At 39.1% G+C, this 20914-nt stretch overlaps 1 long non-coding RNA gene across 5 annotated transcripts in view; it reads right to left on the reverse strand.

The window, feature by feature from the left end:
- The window catches only part of LOC146596662 (uncharacterized), a 54724-nt gene extending 34501 nt beyond the window's left edge, over nt 1-20223 (reverse strand). For 4 of the 5 annotated variants that reach the window (XR_014895649.1, XR_014895648.1, XR_014895647.1 and 1 more), the window contains exons 1-3: nt 19540-20223; nt 18017-18069; nt 4396-4461 (exon numbers count right to left, since the gene is read on the reverse strand). This is a non-coding gene — a long non-coding RNA (uncharacterized LOC146596662). Of the gene's footprint in view, nt 1-2566; nt 2816-4395; nt 4462-18016; nt 18070-19539 lie in introns of those variants that run through there. The other variant, XR_014895650.1, reaches the window with a different exon arrangement.
- Between the last annotated feature and the right edge of the window lie 691 nt (nt 20224-20914).

Raw genomic sequence — 20914 nt, forward strand, 5'->3', positions numbered from 1 at the left:
AGGCACAATATGTTGTACCCAGCCTATAATAGTTAGACCAAATACTTAAATCCTGTGTAATAAAACAAAAAAGTGGAAACCGCAAAATTTTGTACCAAAGAAAAAGTGCTGTAACAACAGAAAGAAATTAGGTAGAATATATGCAAGTATTTCCACAAGGTGAAAGTAACATTCACCTGCTTCACCTGCTACAGAGAAAGTGAAAAGTCTGAGGTCTCTGCTAGCCCAGCTTGGTGGGGAAACGTCATCTCAAAGCTGGTGATTAACTTGACCCTGGCCACATGAGCAGGACACATCACTTAGGCACACAAGAGGAGCTTTCAGAGCATTGGCACCAGTGTTTTAGATCCTTTTCCAGTGTTCACATTGACTCCAACCATTCACTGCCCTTGGAACTTAACCAAGGAGTTCTCAGTAGGCTAATTCACTTGCAGATGGGTAAATTAGGGCCAAACTAATCAACCCCCTGGATGACCCATCAAATCTCCTCCCCTGAATACAGCTTCTCTGAAATAAGAGAGAAATTTACCTCAGAAACAATTTAGATACTACAAAGGCACATAAGGTAAAACTCATCCCATGTCTGAGCAATCTGGGCTCCACATAACCAGAATCTAATCTAATAACCCTCCAAGTTAGCAYGCACCTTTTAACTGGTGTCCATGTTTGACCATGTCCAACCTGGGGTAACATATGCTGATACTGCCTAAGGAGAATGCATCTACCTTTAAGCGTTTACAGTAAACACTACTACTGGGTGAACTCATACATGGAAATCCTCTCTTATCTGCTGCACTGGATAGGAGCAGTTTCTAAATTGTTTAGTAGAGCCAAAGCAAGCAGCAAACTACTGCTCATTCTCTCATTCTTTCCTGTTCATTGTCACCAAATGGTGATTAATTCATGGAGTTTTAACAGAGGACGCACATGTACTGCATTGCAAATGCCACAGTCACCTACTACTAATTAACATCAATGTATTGCAAAGCTAAATGATGAAGTTAGCTCAGCAAATTTTACAGGTGACAAGAACCAGAGCTCTGAAATAAATGTTGGCATTCAGTGGGCTTCCTTGTATAGTACAGCTCTGGGCAATCTTACCATTGCATGGCGTAGATTAGTATTGGCTGCTGCTTTCCCAGGGACAGAGCACAGCAGGTCTGTCTCAAGCAAAGAAATAGCAGGAGGACAAACAAGTTACTTATGGATAACCGAAGAGGAAGAGGAGTCAGGAAGGGATTTGGGCTGAATGTGTGGCCCTCACTGTAAACTCACTAAGATTTTTTGCAAAGCAGTAGAACAAATAAAGAACATCAAAAATTAAAAATAGTTTTGGGGTGATGTATCTTCATTTTTGACTGAAAATTTTTGAAGTATTTAAACACTGACTACTGTAAGCATCCTTCACATATTATAGAGGCAGATGCTGAGGCACAGATTCATTAAATACTTTTATCCCATTCACCAGAGGAAATGCTAGGAAGAGAAGTCACCTGCATGTTCCATGTAGGGCCTGATGCATTTCCCTGTCAATCAAGATTTGTCTGCTAGTCACCCGTTTGTTTCCAGTGCAGCTCATTGGGGCTGCAGTAATATTTCTCTGCTGGTCACCTGTTTGTTTCCAGTGCAGCTCATTGGGGCTGCAGTAATATTTCTCCTTCCCCTCTGATCTCTGCTGTGAGTCACCAAAGCCTTTACTCCCTGTCTGGGTAGAAGGACAGAGCAGCGTCACCCTCTTTGAACGCACGCAGCCAGGCACCCAAGCAGAGCAGAACAGGGAGCAGGAGGAGCATGACTCATGCTGGAGCAAACAGGGGCAGCACTGTCATAGCAACAGCACTTTTAACCATTGTATTACTCAGACTACGTAGCTTTTAATTAATGGTCTGCTTCTTTTTCTCTGTTTTCCCACAGTCTTAACATTTACCTCATTCCCTGCAAACTACTTAAAAACTTCAAAATGGGCAGTAATCATCAGAAACTAAAGCAGTCCAAATAGCACAAGGGAGAAAGCCACTGAGCTTTGGGAAACCATGCTGAAGTGGGACCAGCCTTGGACCGCTAGCCTAACCACTGCCTCAAAGGAGGGAAGTGCCCACCAGATGGATGCCAARAAGATCTGCCTTGTGCCTTTATGCTCATCCCTAAAATACTAGAGATTCACATCCAGCCCCAGATCAGYCTCTGACATTCTGAAAATGCCTTCAGTATCAGGGTAAGGAAGGAAAATAAAGCAGAAAATAMACTTGGGAAAGAAAGCTCCCCCAATGTTTTCTCCATTGTGTCATGGACAGGGAAGGAAGAGGTCAGGGTGTGCCCACTCTCCTCTCAGTAGAAGATTTAAGACTTACCAGAAGTAAGTTTACCCTTTCTGATAAATTAAAAGTAGGCTACTAACCTTCAGGAATTTAAAGATCAATGGCTGGAAATCACTTTAGAATACAGAGTTTGAAAATGAAGACTCAGCGGGAGATATTTTTTTGGTTCAGGATTCAGTGAAGGTCTATACAAATGATCATTCAGGAAAAGAAATGCAAAATGCAAATCAGAAACAGAAAATGAGAAAGACCTTGTACTTAYTTTTATTTTTTAGCAATGACAGTTTCAAAATATACAGTCAAGGAAATTCTAGTTATAAAAGGGAAAGTTCTCTTTGGGCTACACAAGAAAACAGAGTGGATGAGAACAGATTTTTTTTTTTTAGGAAAGAGAATAAGCAACTCTGGAGAAGGTACTCCACAGTACCATGAGTACTAAAGGTATCTACTTTTAAAAGGAACTGCAGCTCACTAACAGATAAGTTTTTGATGGGCTTCTAGAGAAAAGAAAAAAATAAATGTATCAGAGGAGACAAGAAAACAAGATGCAACTTATTTGTTTGCTTTTTATGTTATGAAAACCTGCATTCTCACAGGCCTGATTTAAGCTATTATTGATTCATGCTTAAATCGCTGTATGTCCAGAACAGCACATACCCATTGTAACCACTCAAAATTGTTCCGCTAGGTCATTTTCTTCTAGTACAGCTGAATGGAGCAGCAACACTACTCACTTTGAGTACATGGTCTTTGCACAGATACTATCTCCAGGTTTTTTTAGAATTGGTTCCAGTGATGACTATTCTTAACAACTAAAAAAAGTATTAATCTGTTCTTAATCACAAAGTTATTACATACGCCACACCACACAYATATAGTCTCTGAAGCTCATCCCATCCACAAATGGTCAGATGCATTATTAAAAAGAGAAGTTTCCAGTCATATTACAGAGCCCAGTTCTCCTCACTAGTCCTCTAAACTTCATTTCCAGTTAATATATGCTGCACTCAACCATTTTCATACTGCTAAGGAAAGGGCATCAGATCTACTAGCAGCACTGTCTTGAGAACCYGTTTTTCCTTTAACTAAAAGTTAACTCAAGTTGATCTCTATTTTACCCATGTATAAAATACAGATTTAAAATAAATAGAACCGCTAATATATACCAGGCATGCAATAGGATGCAGAAGAATAAAACCAGCTTTTTCCCTCTATTGCCTGATGTCCACAATAAAAAGGATTTGCAGTGTATAGGCAGATTACCAACAGTCATTCAGTATGGGAGGATAACACCACAATTCTGTTGCTTCCARGACTTTATAATTTGACTTCAAGGCTCATTTTTTGAAGAGCTCTTTTCTCTTAATGCAGATAGCACAAAAGAAAAGACTCTTCTCCAGATACAGTCAAGCCTTTAGATAATACTCTGGCTTGTATAGAGCTCCCTATTTTAAATCTGAGCATGATTTAGTGATGTAAACCACCCTCTCTATGCGACTGCTCAGATGTAGTTTACGTTTGTCTCCCAGAAAACACTAAGCCAAGTTCAGCAAGACCTACACGTCTTGGTAGGGTCAAATGGTTGACTGTCCAGCAGAAATTCCTGAGGACAGTCTAAAGAGCTGAGGACTCATTTTGGCACAAASAAGAGTAAGGACATATTATTCTTCCAAAACATTGCCTTCTCTTGAATGGGAGTTACAGAGGTAAAACCTATCTAGGAGTAGATGAAAAATATGACTAACAAAATGTCATCTTTGGTGAGATGGCATTTTCTTGCCCTTCACTTCAGGACTGAGATCCAGCAGGGTGTGATGTTAACAAGGCAGAAGTAACCATCTTACAAGTACTGTTGCTAGGATGACACATAGAAGATCAAACTTATTTTTCAGAATGACCAGTCCAGYTGTAATAAACTTGCATTCTTTCCACAAAGGATAATGCTGCTTGTTATTTTTTTTCCTAAGATAGCATCAATCAGACTTCTTGCATTTAAAGATTAATTTATAGGAAACACAGCAAATCAGAAAATGCTTTATAATTCTCAGAGACAGTTCTGCAATCAGCAACTGCTTACCTTTTAATCAAAGGCTACACAGCACAATAGACCTCATCTTTCCAACTGTGGCACGTGCAGTTTGATCTGAAAGTGAAGCAGGGGAGGCAGTGCTGCATCAGTGCATTCACTGATCTGGGAGCACAGCATCGGGCCTGGGGGATGAGGAGAGGGACTCTCAGAGAGATTCTACCCAAAATGCATCACCTTTCTTTYGCCCAGCATCTAGTTTACTTTAATGTCTATTCTGAGCACAGTGTATTATGGCAACATTAGCTGCTGCTAATCGTGCAGGTGCTAACAGACCCTCTGCCCCAGGATCCCAAGCATGCCACTATTGTGGTACTTGCAATGGATAATTTAAATAGTCATCCAGTACTAGGGGACRGATACCTTCAAATTTTGAGAAGAATCATGCTTCTAACTTTAATTCACATAGATTTGAAAGATTTCTGACTTTGGTGATTTACATAATAGATAAATCACTATTCACGTTCTTGTTAGGAGATAAAATACAGAAATTGGTAGAAACTGATACAGTTTATCGCAACAGACTGGCACAAGTCTCCCTGAATTTCAGTATAAACATTAACTGTTAGCTATAAGGAGTAACTGAGCTTCTCTATATAATGATACAGCTGAAATAATAGTAACCTCATTCCCAAACCAGATGTAACCATCTAAAAGAATGTGACCTGCAGGAAASATGGAGGGACATAGAGTGCTCTACTAGGAAATGCTACTACTCTGCTTAAGGTTTTAGTCTAGAAAGAAATGTGAGAAGGACCAGAGAGTCTGAGAATAAAAGCACCAAGCAAGCCAACATGGATATATTAACATAATAGCTGCCACTATGGCAGGTATTGATGGACCTTCAGTGAAACTAAAAGTAGATTTTGTACACAGATGTGAGATGTTGACAACAGATGACAAGCAGAAATTCTTGCAAGGAAGATCATACCTGCAGGCAAACACATTCAYTCTGACAATTCTAGACTAGTGATTCTAGCTAGAGAAGTGAGTAATTGACTAGTATGGCATTACACTGTCCTTTGCAGAGAAATACATTTCAGTGTAATCACTTTTAGAAAAGTAAAGGTCAGTGGGTATCCTAGTCTTTAATCTCTACAAGCTTTGAAATGTGACTCTTGAATACATATTCTACTTGGTTTACGTGTTCGCAGGATTTAATATTCAACACAGAAGCCTCTCTGTTTACACAGGCAGGTGAGGAGTTGGTGATGAAAAAACAGAGCTACACAATTTTAGAAAATGGACCTAAGGATATAGCCCAAACGAGGATGAGTAATGATAGCTACTTCCTCAGATGTACGTCAAAAACAACCATCATTAAGAGACTTGGACAGTTAAGATTTGCCATGCTGTTAGCTTTTAAATTATTCAAGGRCAGAAAGAGTTATGATTCATAAAGAGGCTTTTAAGAAGATGAGTCTAAGCCCCTGCACTGGAGCTTCCCAGGCAGCGCTCTCATTGTAGCCCAGATARTCACTTGGGTCAATTAAAAACTACAAAACTAGCTCTAATGCTTGCATGTGCATTCGTAACAGCTGTTTGTATTTTATAGAGYCTAGCAGCCTCAGCTGAATGGAAGGCCTCAGTGTGCTGTGGAGGGCATAAATACATAGCAAAAGTACTGCTCCTGTGCCAGAGAGATTATATTCTGCCTTCTCCAGTAAGTGCAATGACCTCAAACCTAAGAGCCTCATTAAAGCAATGAAGCTAGATGGGATCAACCCAGGTCTGACTGACTCCCATGGGATCCTATCCAGCCTCTATAGCAGAGCAAGGAGGACTCATCTCCTAGTACTAGTCCACTGTCCTACACATAAACCCTGTTTTGGTCTTGGATGCTTTCCCCGCAGAAACCCCATATAGCCAAGAAGCCCTGTCACAGCCACCAAGCTAGAACTCAAAGATAAAGTTGCAATTTTACTGGGGAAAAAGGTCTGCCTGAAAGCACTTGGTTTCTTTGTTTCCACTTTCAATGTAAATACCAAATCAAAACACCTGGTCAATAAACATTGGACAAAGTCCTTTCAAAAGGTAAAAAGGAGGAAAAAARCTACTAGTTTACAAAAGCTGAAAACTGCTGCTTTTCAAGATTCTTACTGAGGAGCTTAAGAACTTCCTATAAATTTATGATGTGTATTATAAAAAGAATTCAAAAMCCAATAACCGGATTCTGCTATCTTTTTCAACAGAAGCATTTAAAGCATTTCCAAAAGGTCGTCTGTTGAAAGTGCTTTCTGACTGATACTTTGAAACAAGTCTAATAGCTGCAAACACTATGAATTGAAAAGGTCACTGCCTAATCCAATCTCAGTGATTACCATTATTTTTCTCTGCAATTATGACTATATTAAAATAATGATCCCAATTCACTGGACGATTAAACATTTCTATTAATGTTACTTCAGTAAAACACAGTACAAGCTGAAAGATCTTTCATAATCAAGCATCAAAGTGCTGTTTACAATGCCTTTCCCTTCAAGTAGGTTTATTTTGCTATTAAAAAAAAATCTATTTCTTGCTCAAAACCAGCTTTTTGTTCATCAAAGCTGCAAAACAGGCTTCTCATTTTAGTACCTAATTCAGAGCCAGCATCTCAAAAGCAATGCTGAACATTATCTTCCTGTCTGCTAATTTTAATGCACTCACCATTGCCCTAGGAAGAATATAATTGCTTAATATAGGGGTTCTCATGCTGTTTGAGTCATTTGCACTAATATTAGCTGCAATTACTACATGTGCTCAATTAGGCATGAAAAAACCCTACAACTTGAAAAAAATTACGCGCTCAGACCCACTGGAGATCCACAGTCATTTTACCTTTTTGTGAGAACCATGATTTTAACAGGTTCTTTTCCTGATTTTTCTTAGCTAATGCAATGTATTTCTCCCCAGCTCTTACCTGGGCTGATCACATAAGCAAACTTTTCCCTCAGTTGATAAGGTAATTAATACGGAATACCCTACACAAAAAAGTTCCTTTTTCTTCATTACTCTGCGCTCAAAGTTAAACTTGTCACACTAATCAGTCGTGTGAGTAAGCAGAAATACATTGATTGTATGAAATCTTACTTTTAATKAAGGAAAATTAATCTCTTTCTTGTGACAGACATAATTGACTTAGTAATTAATGAAAATAGATGGAAACTGGGTCACTTTTAACAGTTAAGAAATTAATATGGTCAGCACATCCTGTTTTTCCAACTCATGGATTAAATACTGGCAATCAACAATCTGCCCAACYTAATCTATATGGCTAAATACATGGAATTGGGTTGAGTAAAAAGAAAAACTGTCTTTTAGGATCTCTTTTCAGGAATCACCTCTTATTATGCTGCAGAAGAGGACAAAGGTAACAATAAGGTCTCAATGCCAGTTTAATCCCTCAGGATTCACATAAGCCCAGGATCAAATCACGGTTAATAACCAARTTTTTCTCTGGTACACAAAGTCAGCGGAATTTTTACAAGAAATCTGGGTCTCGCAGACTCCTTTTATTCTAATCCTAACAAGTGCCTAAAGCCTTCAAGCTTTTGTTCCCAGCTACAGAACTGTGGAGGCAAGTTCCATGTTTTTATACATGCTAGGTCAAGACAGCTTGTGATGATTTTGCTTTTCGGATGGATTCCCATATTCCCTGCTCTGTCTCCTTAACCTACTGTTTTCTTTTTTATGYGGCATGCTCTTCTAGAAGAAGTTGAGTGATGCTATAATACATATAAAAATAAGAAGCAAAGGCATATCTTGGTGATGTCGTGTTAGTGATCAAACAGCAACTTTTGATGGAGAAAAATATCCTGCCAGCTGTAACCAGTATGGATAGTTTACAAGCAGGTAAGCTTCAAAGTGTTTATCTAATTTTGCAAGAAAAGTACATAAAAGTCAAGCTTGATACTAAATTCTAATCAATTCCATGAAACAAAATTCCTAATGAAACAAAACTATTAGGGATGATCACCAGGAAAGAGAAAATTAATTCCAAGAAATAGAAGATACCTTTTCAAGTCTACTAACCTCTTTCGCAACAAGGAGTTAGGAAATTAATTTAGGGCAGCTTGAAAGAATTGCTTAACTGGAAAGAAGAGGAGAGGCAAGTTACAGCAACTCTGTATGACTAACAACACAATGGATGTTTGCATAAAGTGTATTTGGGCCCTTTCAGTCAATTCCTCCCATTGGTTCTCTATTTTGGAAATACCCATTCAGTCGCTGAGAGTGACAGGACCCTCGCAGGATAAAGTAGGTCTCACATATAGCTCTATTCAGGTGAATTAGCTGATTGTGACAGTTTGGTCTGTAATTCTTCCCTTCCATCAGGTTCACGGCCAGAAGTGGAGTTCATCTCAGGAAAATGCAAATCCCTGGTGCCAAAGAATAAAGTGGCAGATTGGAACAGTCTATTTTAGAAAAGAGCTGCCATGTCTAGTTAGTATTATAAACAGATTCACTACACAGCMACAAATGACCTTGGAAACAAAAGCCAAAAGTAACTGAGGATTTCAGCCAGGAAAGGGAAGAAAAAGAGAAGTCACATCTTTTCTGCAGTAGATTTCACGTACTCAGAATTCGTATTTTATTATCTTCTCCAGTTTGCATCCTTAATTTCCTTTCAAATAATCTTTTTAAGAACCCAAGATGMTACTATAAGTAATGCTCTGTATCACCAGATTCGAAATTCAAGAGGAGAAAAGATTGCTTGATGTTAGCAGCAAGCAAATCAATGGGTCCCTATTTCAGTTCAGATTTCACCATCTCACATCATCTTCTGTAACCATACTGCAGCTAAACTCTGCAGAAAATAGTAATCACTACAGGAAGCTTTCATATAAATTGGTAAACCACAGCACCTGCCAAAGGTAAAAAACACATCTTTTTTTTAAATAGAAGCCAGAGGAAGCACGTTTCTAGTTTATTTTCCTTTACTCATTGCTGTGTTTTACAGCCACCTCATGAAACATCTTCAATTCACCACACCAACCAAGCAGAACAGTTTAGTTTCTTTAGTCTCATTCTTTTCTCGCTTTCTCAAAAGTACCAGCTGATAGAAATAYGAATCTTAATAATGAAGCTACCAACTGTTTATTCCTTTCTAACTGATTAACCTAGCACTCCTATTTATCACTCTCTCTACTCTATTCTACTGCTATGTTTGCCTATTGTTTCAGTATAAAAATCAACCTGATACAGTCATGGGTGTTTCAGCATATATTCAGCACTGTTATAGCACAAGGTTATCATAGCATTGTTCAGATTATCTGTCTACCAAGAAACATATGCTAGCAGATGCAACAGACAAAGCTCCAGGGTGACACTACATTTTGAGAGAAACATGCAGAGGTTCTTYTCATTTTAGCATAGTGATAGTGACTAGATTTCTTTAAAAATTCTGATTTCATACACTGGCTTTCCATTTTGATATATTTAGTTCATTCACACTTACTATAAATCTAAAGAAACTGGCTTAGTCTACCTAAAAGAGAGGATCTGGGGAATGTTTGGCTTTGGCTCCCCGCTTTGTGGCTCTGGCCTGTCTCTGACATGGATACCCAGCTAAGTACTTTCATTTGCAAGTTTAGTGAAAATCAACTGCTTCCAGGAACTACCATTGTCAAAACCTACATACACATACAACTTGACATTTAACATGTGACATATACTGAGGTTTAGTATTATAGATAACCTAGATAATCACTCCTTCAAACACTCCAGTTTATTAATTCCACTCCAGTATTAGCTAGCCATAACATTTGCTTGTAACTCAGACATTTACATCAGCAAATTCAGAGCATGAACCATATTGTACCTACTACCATAATATTCTGAACTTTTCCTTCTACATTCCTGCATGTGGTATAAATGCACCAGTCTTCCCATGCTCTACTCCAGGTTCCAAGGGATTTCAGATAGTGTTAGGTAAATGCATAAGAAGTGCCAATATGATTATCTGAAATTCACATTTTATGGCCAGCACCAGAGTCTTAATTAAGAGCTATCAGTAACTAGTAATAGAAGTGTAAATCATTTATGAGAGAACCCTGCAGTACAGGCAGTCTTCAGGTGAGCCAAATTATTAAGTAGATTATTTTATTGGCAATATTTGACATTGACAACCTATACAGAGGTTCTCAGAGGCYTTCATGTGCTCATATATGCTATATATTTGTATATGCACAGGCACAACAGTTACAAATTCTAGCCATCCACAGAGAGACAGCAAGAACTGGGTAGCCAGCTACTTGTTGCACCAAGAGCATCAGAGAATGAGGGCTGAGCAGTGAGCAGGTAAGCACACAGGAAAATCAAACAGGCTGATAGCTCTTTAGAGTCCCTACTGAGGTTTGGAAGTAACTGCAGGAGATGGCCCACTTTCTTTCTGTCTTGAAGCTCTTGCTAAATACAACAGTATGGCACAACTGGAGCTCAAAGACACAGAAGGATAATATCAGTGCAAATTGGCTGAGGCAAAATTACTAAACTGTCTTAACAGGAATCTGCTGCGTAGCTAGAAGTCTCTCTCACCTTTGCTCCACTCTGAGTCTCTTCTATTGCTTACATGTGCTCTGGGCCTCATCTTGCACATGTCTCTACTTCTGCAAACCACTGATAGTCAGATTAAGTATTGCTTTCCATAACCAGGGAAGAATCATAAGATATTACCCCCTGTGAGGTGCAGCCCCTAAGGGATTCAGAGGGAAAGTGAAGTAGGAGAGACTCAGGCACATAAAGCAATCAGGCCTGAGGGACTCCTCRGAAGGGACTCTGCAGCTAAAATTCTTTGAGCAGAAAGAAACTATTCTAATTAGAAATAAGTATATACAGTCATTGTATCTGGCTTCATAAACCACAGTGATGCTTGAACAAACAGGTTTATTTCTGCATTAGCACATCTATAATTAGGGATAAAATACAGTATTTACACATCATGCAACAGGATGATAGTGTTTCATAGTATGCCAAGAAAGAAAGTATTTAGAAAAACATAAGGCACGAGGATATTCTCCTTAGGACATCCCTTGCCAGAAAAGGGAATAACATGCACTTAGGATTATATATCCTTTTGAACAATTAGTCTACAATGAAGTGTAGAAACTTGGAATATTTTTTAAATATCCTGGAAAAGTTAAAACAAAGTCCCCACAAAAGATGTAATTCCCTTCACATATGAAACTCTTCTCTCCCCATTTTTTATTTTGCTATTTTAACTAGGTGGCAAAATAAGTCACATAACACACTTCAGCAGTACAGAAAAACAAGTATTTCTGCATTAAACTAGTACACTAAGCCATGACTTTCTGACTGAACTACTGTCCTTTTGCTTCTAACAACACTGCTATAAAGACAACAACTTCTGGCAGTGAAGTAAAGTCTAAAACCAAAAGCAGTAATGCCTTAGGTTGCTTTGACACAAGTCACCATTACCTCTTTATTAACTTTTCATCTTGCATTTTGACTTCATAAACCGCCTGTCAGAACTGCTCTGGAGCTTGTGCGGAAGCTACATTCACACAGAAACTCTTCTACAAAGTTACAGTTTCTAYATTAAACCCATGAATTAGTTCAGAAACAGAGCAACAGGCAGAGTTACTGGTGAGAACACTCATGTAAATTAAATTTAGAGCACTTGCAGTAACAGCAGCATCTTGAATCATRAACATTTTCTTTAGAACTACAGTTCTCCATTTTCTTGTAAAAGCAGAAGAAACTGTTGCTGCTGGGGAATCATAGCTGCTATRCTATACCATCACAGATGGCTTTGGAAAACTTCATGGAAACTTTGGATTAATGATTGCCCAAAGGCAATCAGGTTGAATGCAGCTGGCTCCAGACAAACACTGACTTACCAGCCATGCTTCACTCAGGAAGCGTTTTCTAGGCACATACAGTAAGARCATAAATGCACCTAAAGGTGCATTTAGGCGCACCAGCCATGCAGGGATAACAACTCACAGATCTTCCAGTTGGGAAGAATCAGCTGGTCTCCAGTCAAGAGCAGCATTTCAGTTTAAAAAAAAGGGGGGGAAGAAAAAGGAAGGACACCAAGATTCCAGATTGTATTAGCTCACCATGAAGACTATCTAAAGGTTGATTTGAAAGCTTTCTGTATCCCTACATGAATACGGAAACAATATGAGCAAACACAGCAAACTAAAGTATAAGCAGTAAAAAAATTAAGAGGGCAATACCACATAAATAAGAGCAAAGTTTGTATGGCCACTTTAATCTGCATATGTCTTAGCTACCAACAAAAATCCCCATGTCTCCTAGCCTCCTACCCTCATGATGCTCATTCCTGCCATCAAACACTAGCATTTTTGTGGCTCCACAGTTAGCCAGGCCAGGAGACCAATCTAGAGCAAAATTACCCTCACTCGGACCAGCCAGTTGAGTTCTACCAGACTACAGAAAATTGCTGTGTAACTATGACCCTAGAAGGTAAGAAACAGTACACAGAAATCTCAGTACACAAAACAACGATCCACTTAATTCATTATCACTCACTTCCAGTAACACCATGATACTTCAAAGACTAATTCCCCACTGCCCAAAAATAAGAGGGGTTTAATTTAAAATTCAGATTTAATTTAAAATTCAGAGTCTAAAATATATGGAAACTGCTGATTGAGGGTTCTATTTATACCAGCTAAGAACAGTCACAGACCAAAAATATACTCTGGTTTTGGACACTAAGTGACAACATGACTACAAGACCAATTAGGTCCAATTAAAATATTCCCACAGGAAGAAAATATCCAGTAGTAAACAGCTTGGAAAGCAAAGGGAGCTCTTGGAAGAGAAACTCTCTTTACAGCTTCAAATGTGCCCTGCCATTGCTTTTGTCTTCCCACACAGAGTAACTTTCCTTCTTAATAGTCACAGGCTACTTTCACAAAGAGCATTCACAAGGGTAACTGTAGGCCTAGGAAAGCTGTAATCTTTGTGGCATCCTCTGTAGTCCACTAAGACAGGTAATTCTGGAATGACTCGGAGCAAAAACATGACTGGAGTTGCTCTGAGTGGCTCTTTCCAAGGCTAGAGTTAACTTTTATGAATATTTTCCTGCAAGGCAAAAAGATCTCCTCTGAAAAAACAAACAGAAAATCCACTGTATTTCCAACCTTTACTCTGAGCTCTTTTTTCCCCAGGCACAAGGCAAGACATACACTCTGCAAGCAGACATTGCAAGAGCAAAGACCTTGCTTGTCGTAGAAGATCTTTCAAGTGGTCAGGAGGCTGAAAACTGGTAGGCTYGAGGGGTATCAGTAAAAGGCTGAAAATGTAAAGTCTGAATTTTGGAAAATCACTTTCTTTTGATTAAGTGACTCAGTGGATTGAAGTAAACTGGAGTCTTAGTGAAAAAAATTGATAGATACTCCAGATTCTGTTTTATACTACTTTTATTCCAGGTATTTCCAGCAGTGCTACTAGAATTTCACCTTTTCAAGACAAATCAGAACTGAAGCCAGATCCAACTTGACGAAGTAGGAGACAGGGCAATAAAAAATGGGAATGAAGGGTAAGGACAGACAATTACAATAAATGAGGTCAGTGAATAGGTATAAGAGAGAGCAAGCACAGTTTAGTAGGCAGCACATGGAGGTGAAAAGTTTGATATTCTCATCTGGATTTCTGGTATCTGCTAACTTCCTTCATGTTCTTGGAGAATTTCTGGACAACTTCTTTGGAGTCTCTGACTAATCAGCCTGCAGGACACTTTGATAGAGAGCAGATTTCTTTGAAATCAGTACCTGATTGCTATTGTTTTGAGCCCTAAGAGTTGACAGAAAGATTAAAAAGGCAACTTGATTTTTTGTTAAGTCTTCCTGAACCTAAATTGTGGCTAAAAATGTATATAAAAGAAACRAATTACCTCTGACCACTTATGCGAAACTACCATTTAAAAAATGCCTAAAAAAGTAATTTTAATAACCATATACATAAGCAAAATTGTCTACTCCTTTGTGGTTCTTCACTTAATTAAGGAAGATCCCTTTGGCTCTTGACAGAGCTGCAACTGAAACTACTTTGGCAAGTGAGGTGCACAGTAACACATTAAAGAAAAAACACCTACTCTGACAAATGAATAAGGAAAATGTTTTTATTTCTGTATGCATAAACCATTTCCTGTGGTGGATCACCTGCTTACAGTGAAATATTCTCCAACTAAAAATACTAAGATTAAAAAAGCCACTCACAGAGAACTGATGGGGTGAAGAAGGAAAGCCATTTCCTTATTATTGTCTCTCTGGCTGTTTTACATAGCTCTCCCTCATGACAAAGCTGTCTTCCTTCTGTTTATTACTGGGTTTACACACCAGTGGAGGTGCCATTAACTATCCTATTACAGCCACACTTAYTGTATTCATTGGTCTTTTTAATTAAAAGAGGCTAAAGCAGGGGTTAATTTCACTGAAATTTGAATTCTGGTGCCTTTTTAAAATCAGCAGGGGGAAAAATTTAAATAACTGRAAGACTCAGTGGTGATGGCAAAGTGGGCTAGTGGTGAGGATCCTGCAGATAAAGGACTTAGTTGGATGGCAAATGCATATGCGCAGAGGGAAGCACATGGAAGGGAGCAGTTAGCATGGACAGGGGAGGCAGCATGAACACAAACTTACTGAAACTATACTAAAAACACATTTAAACTCTTAAGTATTCCACAATGACCAATATTCTAATAGAACTAATTGAGACATTAATTTCACTCTGGAAACTGAAATCAGAGATGATGTCATGGGGTCCCATGACAAATAGCCAAATATTAAGAAATTACATGAAAAGTTGTCTGTTCTTCACACGTACTTTTCTACCTCCACGCTTCCAACACTTTGTTTGTGCTGTCCCTCTCTATACTCCTYCTTCTCCAAAATGAGTATGAAGTGCTACCAAAATTTTGCAATTTTGCGACATTTACATTGATAATATCAGACATAAGGCGACACTAGCTGCAAATCTACAACTCACCTTGGAAGATAAAAGGCATGCTGTTAATGTAAACCCTGTCACTAACATATTGACGAAAAGCTGTTGATGTATTAAGAGGCTAGTTAATGTGTATTCCTCTGCTATACATAATTTGATGATACACAGAAAATCGACAAGGCATGAATATAAGGAAAGCTATATCGATAGCCTTTTTAGTGGTAAACTGAGTACATTTAATCCTGAAGTCATTGAGGAACAGCAAATATCATCCCAGGGTACCTTCTTAGCACAAGTGCTTCTTAATGTAGAATAGCAGTTTACATATAGTGTATGAAACTAATGAATATATGTTGCTGCTCCAAATGTTTCTGCCTCCTGCATGGTTGACTTTATTGCCTGGTAACTTATTAACCAGACACAGCTATAAATAATTTGATTTCCAAGGAGTTTATGACCTAAAGGAAAAGTTGATGAGCAATAAAAAGGCTAAAAAACACATGAGCAAAAATATTGACCCTCGATGCCAGAGGCTGGCCCTGAAGATCTATTGGATAGCTTCTCTCACCCTCATCCAAAGCAGTGTCAGCAACACCYCCCTGCCTGCCAAGTCCCCAATGCTGGGTACCCAAGGTCTAATATATACCCTGGATGGTGTCCTCTCAAAGGCAGATGGACAAAACATGGTGATTCCACCTTGCCTGTTTAGCCATCTCTTTTCAATAGCAACAACTATGAATTGCCAGGGACTTCCTGTCCTTTCAGCATGCACAGGTGGAAAACAGAATCAAAAGACAGGTAGGATGAAGGGGTTGAATCACCTTCTTCAGTGGTATCATCATTCTCCAGCAGTTCACATCAGGAATAACACAATTGAAGAAACCAAACAAATCTGCAATAGCACAAATCAGCCCTCATCACGAAGAAGGACTACAACCACTTGCTTTCTCTTGCAAACCAGACTGCTCCTACCAGCATGGGACTTGCAACTTTCACATTACTAAGTGGAAGATGATATACAAAACAGCTAGAGACAGTGAGGAAGCACAAGGTCCTTTCATGGGTAATTGTGGACCTAGGATGTAGCTTAGAAAGACATTCAGCCTCTGCAAATAGAAGGGAAAGGGAATACATAAAACTTTATCGGTGCTTCACACAATAAAGCCAAAAAAGCTCTGAGAATACAAACTCACAGCACATGATATTGTAACACTCCCCTGTAACCTTATTATGGAAACCCACAGTAACCTCTGTTAAGAGTGTTAAATATTAATAAAGGCTCACAGCTGTTACTGCTACATAATGGGCTTATTTTGATGAGAAATATGTGCATGGCTTAAGTAATGTGCATCAGTTCAGACAAACCTACTTTCCTTTCGAAATTCATGCAGGATTTTCTCCCTCCTTCCTGCAATTAATTCCAGAACCCAGGGCTATTATTCATAAAAGGCAGGATTTGCCTCTTTGATCTCTGTCCTACATCCTATCAGTTTTTATCAGAGGTTGCAATATGAACTGAGGTGGCTACATTAACTTGGCACGCTACCCGTTACCAAAGGGCAGCCTTCATTTTACCTATTTTCTCCTAGTTATTGGTGAATATTCCCACACATATAACCCATGACAGAGATTTTGTATTGTTCCTGAAATTAAAACAACTCTGTCCTACATTGCTACAAATACTGTAGGTTGTAATGTCCCTGGCTTGCATCATAAACATCAAAATTCAGAAATGCTCATTGTTTCTTTAGTTTAACCCTTCACAAAGCAAATTTGGTCCGGGGCTTCTTTACTGACAAAGTAGCTGGTAACATGAGCTTTATCATTAACAGGATAAATACCTAGCTAAAGGGCATTCTCTTCTCTACTTATTTGGGCACTAAATTATATGTGCTACCTTAACTAGACTCAGCTGATACTGATCTCTATTTCATAAGTTTGTTGTCTTTAGCTGGTTAACCTACATAACTGTAAAAACTACAAAAACAACAAAATCAAGACCACTGTGTAACTATCAATCTAGATGTGGATGATTTTCAAAGATAAACGTGGCAGTTAAGTATCTAATGCTAATTARGAGTCAATGAACTGGAAAGACTTAAATACTGTTGGTTACTTAGAAAATTTCATTATGAAACACAGCTGAAAACTCCTATCCTCAAAATAGATTTCAGAAAACAATAGATGCAAAAGTACCTGAACTGAATGCCTTACTAAACATCAGAATTACTTTTGTAACTGCTGTTTGCATGAATAAATACCATAACATTAGCTCCTACTCATCTTTCCTGTCCTTAATTAGCACCTATGCAAGGATTTTATACAAGAACGCAAACCTAGTATTTTCTAAAGTCTGAATATATCCTTACAAAAGAAACAGAGAGGACTTTCCCCTTCCTCACAAACTCGGCTCTAAGGAACCCTTAGATCAGGGATACAGCCCACAATACTTAGTCCAAGTCTCCAAAATGAAAGCTTTCTTTTAAAAAGTATGTTTCTATCTGTTGTAAATGCAGCAATATCCTCCCAAATGTGAAATGAGTAATAGATGCAATGATGTCTGCAGACAGCCTCAGAACAATGACTCAGAGGAGTGAACTCTTCTGTCCTATATAAATCTGATTAGAGTGTCAAGACCAATCCACAGTGATGTGATTTCAATGCTAGCATTACCAAGGGAATTACTGATTACCTTAATGCAAGAAGCAGGTTTGGGCAAGTACAGTTCCTTGGAGCGGGAAGCTACTGTGGAGGAAGAAATCATAGTAGCAATAATAAGGAAACAGGAAGGACAAAAGAGCACAGTAAGAGAAGAGAAATAGAATCAACAATGTTTAGAAATTCTCTTGCTGAACAGAGAATGTCGCAGTGGGGCACTAAACGAATTAAACCTTTAATTGCTATATAGTCACTGTCCATCAGGAAATAGCCAGTGATGTCTTACAGTTGCTCATATAGAGATCAAGAGGGAGAACATTACTGTGGGGAGTAAGAATCCCAAACCTACAGCAGAGTCTAACAGAATGAGTTTGACGTCCTGTTTTTAGGGGTGGGTAATCAGTGCAAATGGTTCCTTCCCATAGCCTGCCAGAGGAGCCTGTTAACTTCCTCTGGAGTCAAACAGGGCAATCCATAAACAAGCAGTACTAGCACAGTGGGAATTTGAGCTGGAGTGCCAACTCATGCCCCAGTTAGTATGACAGTGTGAAGCAAGTGAGCTCTAACTTGTACATAGGCCAGACAGCGATAACTCAAGACCACCTTTTTTCCAGAGCCTTTTATCTTAAAATCTTAAAACTAAGAAACTGTAGGCAAGCTAGTATTTCCCTCAACTATCAAAAGATTACATACCACTCTAGAGAGACTCTCCAGTAGAATAGATATTGCATCCTTACTGCTAACGCAATTTTATTTCTTGAAGTGAAGCCTTGTTATCATGACACTTCCAGTTGCCTCTATAATTCATCTTGAATTATTCATTTTGAATGCATAGTAAAAATGCTTGTATGTAAAAAAGGGTCACCCATTTTTAGGTTACCCAATTTGAGCTCTAGCTCTATTTTTTTAAGTTATTCTTGGATTCGGAGTGTATTCACTTTATAAAAAAGGCAAAAAGCTAATCAGATCAAGTATCTTTGCAATATCTCAAATTCAAGATCTCCCCTGGATACTTCTCCTGGATTTTGGTGTGTCTGCAAACTGCTAATGCAGAAAGACAATCCAGCAGCTCTAGAAAAGGAACTCATATATCTCCTTGGAAAGTTTTATTACTAAAATAAAGCTTTCAACATTAAAATATCTGTGGTATCTTTATACTAATGTAAGGTGATGCTGTTCTCACAGTTGTGACAGCTGATTTAAAGTGTATCGCACACACTTCCCATATAAATAGAGTTTAACACAACATTAGATGGAGTGATACTAATATTAGTGCACCTGTCAAACACTTTTTCAGACTAATTGATACTACATGCTCAACTCCAATGAGTTGATGAGATGATGCAATCATCAGCAATGTTAAACAACTTTTCCATTTTATCAAACTGGAGCTTCTCCTTGCTAAAAGCCACTTTAATTGAAGTTATTGGTCTAAGTAATTTCAGCTCCAGGCAGGCATCCAGAAGTTTGTAATTTCCATTGATCAGCCTTGAGGAGCTGAATTTGAGCCATGACTCGGTGCTACATACATGGTAGGCATTTTTAATAAATGCTGACCTGCAGTTCTTCACTTCTTTCGCTAGGTGGGTGGCAGTTAAATTGCTGATGCAGCTCACAGCAGACTGAGAAGTTTCATAAGGAACTGAAAGCACAGAGATGTCACAGCTGATTTGGTGCTTGCTCTGTCTATCTGGTATAACCTCAATTGGGCTCCCCAAGAGGAGTCTCCAACTTCCAAAATGTTCTGTACAACTGTGGAAAAATGAAAATTAAACATATTTACCATATTTTGCCGCCAAATTCTTTCATCTTTTATACTGCCCTTATCTATCCATGTATTCCCTAACAACCAGTTTGTTCAGACACTCCAGGATTGTGATGCTGGATTCTCTGGTGGTGGAGGGTGAGGTGCTATTCCTTACCACTCTCTAGCGTGTATYGTGCAGCAGCTTTTACATTTTCCTAACTTATGCCTGGAGACAGGCAGCCAGATCAGCAACCTCTGTCACATCTGCCTTGATTTCTGTATCCTAATTCCTTGGGGAAACCCCACAATCTGACTACTGACCATAATTCAATTTAACTCCCCAACTAGATACTGTTCCAGTTCATCATTTGATTTTTCCAAATGATTATCTGGATGCACACTAAGCTGGGCAGAGGAACACTGAGGTTATGCCATAAACCCACTAATCTCTTCCTGCATTTCACTTCTGCTTAATTTTGAGACAGAAGTCTATTTTTCCAGATTTTTTTGGAAAAGATTACACAATGCTAAGTTTTTGTTATACATACTGCTTCTTGGTATCCTGGTATATATTTTGAACATATACTTTTTGCCATTTTGGTATGTATGCCAAATATACCCAGAAGACAGTTTTTGTTGTAAAATCTCAGATAATTATATAATGGCCTGGCTTTCAAAGAAAGCCTGTATGTAGGTTTGTCAGTAAAAACTACTGAGAACCTTCTAGAATATGTAGCGTACGCTTGCTGTAAAATAACGATTATTTTAAAACAGATTTTTGTCAGCAATCCTACAATTTTTCCTCCAGAGTCATTTTCCCACTTGCTACTGTTATTCTAGTAAAATAGCCACAATAGCTCCTTTCGCACGCGTGCGCCCACACACTCCTTCGTGCCTTGCCTTTCCCTCCCAGTGCCAAGCACCAGCCCCGCGCACCGCCGGCTCCCCAGCGGCAGCGGCCGGGCCGACCGCAGCCGGCAGCGCCGGCACCGCGGAGCTGGCGGAAGAGAAGCCCTCCATCTCTGCTGGAGGCCGCACAGATTTGGGGCCCAGCGCTAGGACACACGATCCCGCCTCTCGACAAGGGACTAATAAACGCCGACGGGGCCACGCAGCCTGTGCCGCGCCTCCTCCCCGCGCCGCTCCCGTCAGCCGCGGCGCTGCAACGCGCCTGCGCCGGCGCCC

Source organism: Rhea americana, unplaced genomic scaffold (assembly GCF_003343005.1).
Source record: "Rhea americana isolate MKP2758 unplaced genomic scaffold, rheAme1 scaffold_2, whole genome shotgun sequence".
NCBI classification, from domain to species: Eukaryota; Metazoa; Chordata; class Aves; order Rheiformes; family Rheidae; genus Rhea; species Rhea americana.